The sequence below is a fragment of the Mixophyes fleayi genome, chromosome 4 (genome assembly GCF_038048845.1).
Source record: "Mixophyes fleayi isolate aMixFle1 chromosome 4, aMixFle1.hap1, whole genome shotgun sequence".
Classification (NCBI taxonomy): domain Eukaryota; kingdom Metazoa; phylum Chordata; class Amphibia; order Anura; family Limnodynastidae; genus Mixophyes; species Mixophyes fleayi.
In genome coordinates this window covers 194,836,166-194,842,165 of record NC_134405.1, presented here as the reverse complement: position 1 = coordinate 194,842,165, position 6,000 = coordinate 194,836,166, and the positions used below count along the sequence as shown (strand labels likewise).

At 38.4% G+C, this 6,000-nt stretch overlaps 1 protein-coding gene across 1 annotated transcript in view; it reads left to right on the top strand.

The window, feature by feature from the left end:
* The first annotated feature begins 1,962 nt into the window (after positions 1–1,962).
* Positions 1,963–6,000, top strand: part of PRICKLE1 (prickle planar cell polarity protein 1) — a 54,910-nt gene continuing 50,872 nt past the window's right edge. The window contains exon 1 of the mRNA XM_075209068.1: positions 1,963–2,197. The gene's annotated coding sequence lies outside the window, so the exon portion shown is untranslated. The remainder of the gene's footprint in view (positions 2,198–6,000) is intronic.

Here is a 6,000-nt window from a genome sequence, read left to right as displayed (position 1 = left end):
CTCAAATTTTTGGGAATATCAGTATCAATGCACATTTAATAAGATATGAGAATATGCATTAAAGAATTTAAAATAATGCCCATATGTACAAGGCCATAGATTTATTTTTACAGGACACATTGTAAAGAAATTACAATTATTTGTACTTGTTCCAGTTACTGGACAATTTTCAGTATTACCCTACTCTCCCCTGCATGTGTGCTAAAGAGTGATGTTTGATTATTTCCTTCCCACAATATCACAAAAAGCAAAATATATTTCCTTCAGCCAAGCTGGACAGTGAATACAAAGATGCTGATAAAATGATCATATGCAACCCATAACATTTCTATTATATCTGCTAAACAACTGGCCTTATCTCTATGTTAAAGCCACCAATTTGTGCTAAACATTCCTGTTACCTTACTGGCTGCAAAGCTCTCAATAACATTCTGACATCTGCTCTGTCCCAGGGTGATGTAAGATGGAGCATCTCCGTCCTCCCAGGATGTCCTCCTAAGTGATGCATTTTTAAAGGGGTTGTCCGCCACTTACCTTGCCCCACCGTCCCTGTTTTCTCCATTATTACCTGATAAGCACTGCAAAACCACACAGTTTGCAAACATGAAGAGCAATGTTTTGTCACTTAGCTCTTGGAATTCCAATCTTCAAGCAACCAATCAGGTGTCATATTCACTGGATACCTCATATCCTTAAAACATTAAATCCTATATGTCTCCAGTTCTACAACACTGAGACATCTCAGCTTACCAGGCTTGCAAACTGCACACAGCCCAGCTGTGATTTGATAGTAGTCTCAGGAAAGACACCACGACCATTTGTTGCATATTTATAATATTTTACTTAATGCCACACAGGCTGTGTATATTCGAGACTAGTGGAGTTGTTTAGCTCTTTAGAGCCAAGATTCTATTCATAATTTTGCTATTCCAAGATGTAATCATGAAGATATGTATCTTGCTATTCCCTAGACCAGTGATGGGCAACAGACGGCCCTCCGAGACTTCACCTCTGGCCACCAACTCAGGGAGCTGCGAGCTGAAATCCAGCGAGAAAACTACAGTAATAACGTTTTTTTCCGTGCACTATTACCGTATTAACGGTAATAGTGCGCGGAGTGCAAGATTTTCGGTGTTTCCGCCGACAATTAAATATATGCCCCTAAAGGTAATGTGTGACCCTTTTGACCATTAGAGGGATGCAGCCCCTGAAGAATACCAATTAGGTTCCTTTAGGTAAATACTTATGAAAGGTTGGAGTTCCACCATTGTTTATTGTGTGCACTATGTTCACTCTAATAATTTACAGTGCTATGTTATAATAAAGTAGCAATATGTTAATAGGGGCATTAACAACACCACTTTTTATATCCTATTTTGTGTGATTTAGTTGCAGCTCTTCTGTCATCAAAACACAAACAGAAACAGTTTCCCTGCAGACAGGATATTGCCTTATCTCCTACAGGCTTTACAATTCCACAACTGGGCAATCAGGACAAACTTCAGTTTTTCAACATAACAGCTGATAGAAAAGTTTCTATAAACCTCTAAAATAATAATGCTTCTCCTTATCAGGATGCTATTTTATTACTTGGATTCAAGTTAGCATTGTGATTTGTTCATTCTTTGAGGGGGGGATTTTCTTCTAGCAATGTATGAAAATATGTCCAATTATGATCCTGAGTTTTGCACCAGTGAACTTAAAGTCTGAATAGCATTCTTCCTCTTTAGGTGCAGCTGATTACATGATGACAAATTCTAGAATCAAGCGCTGCAACATACCCATTGTGTGAATAAACCACCCCCTGCAGGATTATTAGCTGGAGGGGAATCTGCAGAAGAGTGCGTGCTGTGCTGATATCAGCCCTCCCGCTGATTGGCTGAGAGCGGTGAGCTGGATCCAATGAGCGGGGAGGAAAGCTCATGTCATGTTAGCTGTCTGGAAAGCTCGCAGCACATTAGTAGTAGAGCAGAGAGCAGCAGTCTCACCTAGAGGCTGTATTGCTTTACTCAGCCCAGCCGGCTTCCTTGTGTCTGAGACATGAACTGCTTATACTGACTGGGGATCCAGCAGGGGAGAAGAGGCTGCAATTCTGGAGCATTGCATTACTTTCACGTCAATGTCATTGTCTAAGGCAACTCTTTAGAGACTTTACACGGGAGTACTCTGTCGTGTTTTATGACCAAGGCATTTAATGGTAAGTTGCTGCGTTTTGTTTACAGTGTTTTATATTGTCTATTTACTTCTTTACAATGCACTATTAGTTGTTATGAACTGTTTATTTTGCATTTGTTAGTCGTTCCTAGTAACCCTCTGTAATGTGTGCGTGTTATAGTAAGTGTCTGCAAGATGAGCCTGCTTGTAATGTCTGGACGGCTGGAAGGGGGATGTGCTGAGGAATGTCAGCCACCCTGGACTTTCTGTCACCTAGAAATTCTTCAGAGACTTAATTAGTTTAACGGGACCAGCAGGCTAAGTGAAAAGGAGACACACACAGCCCGTCTTAGTTTAGTTTGGGCACCAGTTGCTACATTAACCCTTCACTCCAAGGAGTCCCGCAGCTCATTGCTCTGAAACTCCCCCTGCCGGCTAGAGACTATAATAAGCTGGTTGTAGTCTGGATTTTTTTATGTTCCTTTGGATCGCTTGCACCACATAAAAATGATTAGTGCGAGTTATATGATTTGCAGTCGTGTTCTTGAAAGGCAAGTGAACAATGAGGTTACTAACAGTCCTCAAAATCGGTTCCTAAATGAATGAAGAGGTTTGAACTCTCAAGAGCAGTTTATGACCATCGGAGCAGAAACGACTGTTCCCTTGAGTGTCACAGTCTCATCTGGCGCCGAGGAGTGTTAACCGTATAATAGAGTTGTTGATCTTATTGCACATAAATGGCATTCCCTTAGGGAAGTGGGGGGGGAAGGCTGATTGTTAAATCATATGTCTCTTAAACGAGTATCACAGGTTCAAGGCCAGAAAACGTGAAGTTGTTTTATTGCACATAATTGTGTCTGTCATTGTTATACATCACAGGGCTCTTATAACTAAAGTATGTGTGTATGTATGTGAAAACACTCAGAAATAAATTCTTGCAAATGTAATCCCATGTATTGGAAATGTGTCAGAATGAATGAACTGGAAAATCCTCTCTAGTTAGAAACACTTTTCCCTAAGGGGATATAAAGGAGATTTAAGCGTCTGTAGAACATTTTTTTTTTCAGAAATCCAAGACTGCATCGCCTCTATCTGCATATGTTTGTGTGTGTGTATATAATCTATCTCAGATGCAGCATAAGTGTACTTAGAATGGCCTATAAAAACAAGCATCAACTTGGTGTCAAAATAACCTAGCAGAGAACTGTTAAACATTGCTCATGAGCCCGTATGAGCAGCCAAGAGTTTAGAGCTGTGTGGATCAAGAATCCCACAGCTGACTGTTAGCACCAAACTGAGTGGAGTGCTTTGTGTCCATGACACTGTATCCCTGTGTGCAAAAAAACAGCATTATTGTGCAATAAGGGTATGTTGGGCAATTCCTGACTCCACCAATTAAAGAGAATTACTTTAGTATTTAGTTAGATCACTGTATTGTTATGTGTGTGTGTTTTACCTGTAAATGGAGATCATGGATTTTAATTTATTGCTTGGCACTTAGTTTATATAAAGGGAAGTTGGAACAAGATGATTGTTTGCAAGTTAAGAAGGGTCAGAAAGGGCGGCCTTGGGTATTCACCAAATATGTTCTATTTCCCATTTCTCTCATTTGAAACTTTGGAAATGCATATATGTCTGTCTGTATTTCATTGCATCTTTGAAATACATGTTTTTGAATACAAATAAGGTGTAAAAGTGTTCTATTTAACAAAACTCAGTGACTTTATGATTGGAATTAATATATTTTTTTGTAGTAATTTTGCAATGTGTAGACACATAATTGTTACATTTTCCTACTTCATCGTATACTTTTTTCCATGCACACGTGACTTTGTGTGCTTCTAGTGTACACAGGTTGCATAGAGAGCTTCCATCTGTCTTTTTTTTTAGCAAGCCAAGATTATAAGAGTGTGAGTTTTGGAGTGTTTGCCCAAATGAGACTCCAGATGTGGGATTTCAGCTGTTCTGTCACTTTGGTGACAACTGGTGCTTTCCTATTAAGCTTTTGCTTGCACCATTTTGTTTAAGTAGGTGTCAATGTTTCAGCCCCTTGCTATAGTAAAGAAAATATACTAGCCCACTGGGGGAACCCAGATATGTTTGGCTACCTCTATTGAATATATACAAATGCTTCTATTTCATATTGCTAGTGTAGATTGTGGTAGAAGACATTTTATCATCATTTCTGCTTTTCCGATAGTCTCTTTAATTGTATTATAGGAGTTGAGTTGTAGTGGGTGCAGACATTTGTTTATCACATATTGCCTATTTCAACAGAACTCTAAAGGAAAGATTCATTATTCCAAGGATCCTCTCTTTCTTTAGTTATATTTACTCTCGCTGAAAGTATTACACAGTCATCATTTATCATTGTCATACCAGTCTTGACTTCAATGTGGTCTTGGTTTATTGCGAATCTTTGGTTGTACCTCTGCTGGGGGTCTGTTGGAATGAAAGAGGATGTGGGTGTAACTACAGTATTTCTTAATGCAATCAGACTGAGAGACAGGAAACACTACATGGGGCTCCTTAATATGATTGGGGAAAAGGTTAGTGCTTGGCCTGGGGCATTAAAATATCACCATATATATTCTAAAAATGTAGATTACATATTTTGAGACAGAATGTTTATAATGAAATATCTTCTCTAGAAAGTGTTTTGATTTTGTGACATTGCCTTTTTTGTAACTGTTCCATTTCTCTTGGCCACACAAAGCTATCAACATTTATTTTAATTTTTTCAGTGTACGAATTCCAGCGTTTGATGGGGCGTGTACACACTGGCATTGAAAAATGCATTTAAAAATGCCAGTTAAAAATCGTAGACAAAACATTGTACTTTTGTCCTTGCAGAATGTTACAATGTTTAATGACTGTTGCCATAGAACTCCATTCTTTTTAAACTAGCTTTATCTCTTGTGAATACTGAACTTGACGCACTGCAAATCGCTTGACAGTAAATGTGTGTACATGCCCATATGTTTACATTATCTTTGGACTATCGCCATCACAGTACGCTTAATAGGCTCTAAGAGTGCGTGTTAAAACGCTTAAAATGAATGCCTGTGTGTACAAGGCTTTACTGTGGCTGAACCAAGTGGTGAATAAGAAACTCTGTTATGGACAAAAAACAATTAATATACCCCCAGTGATGTATTTGGTTAGTTCTGCCACGGGCAAACAAACAAGACAAGTAAAACAGTTGATCATGTTTTATAATCATATGTGTAGGGAGCTGTTGTTTGTCTGTATTATAATAGGGGATTGTAATGATTTAAGATCTGAGCATTTGGAGAAATTCGCCATCCGCTGAAGGGAAAAAAAATGTTGTATGGGTTAATGGTTGAGCTATTAAGATTAGTGGCAGATGTGTGTAAAAAAGCAACAAGGGAGTCTGTTCTCAACGATATCCCATAGGGAGCAGGGGCATAGAGGTAAACCTTCATTAGTCTATGGCTTCTGTACACTCTGGGCCTATGTTAGCAGCAAAGGTAATTATTTATACCAAATTTTCTAGCAGCCAGACCAGTCTTTTCTAATGATCTTTTCCAGTCTTGTATCTTTTTAGTTCATCAAGGGGTTTTTTTTGACTGCTGTTTTACAGTTAAAAATGAATGGTTGAAAAAATACAGCTCAACCAACAGTGACAGGCTTTACTTAAACATAATATATATATAATACTGTGTTTCACATTTCATTGTTTCATAAAGTAAATGGTAATTATTTTGTTGTACCTTTCAGCAGTTTTTTTTATGATAATAAAAATGTTTTATTCAGGATTTTAGTACTTTGTTTAGATGGCACTGGCTGCCAGTTGAAGGGCATTGTGTGAATAACTGTCAATGC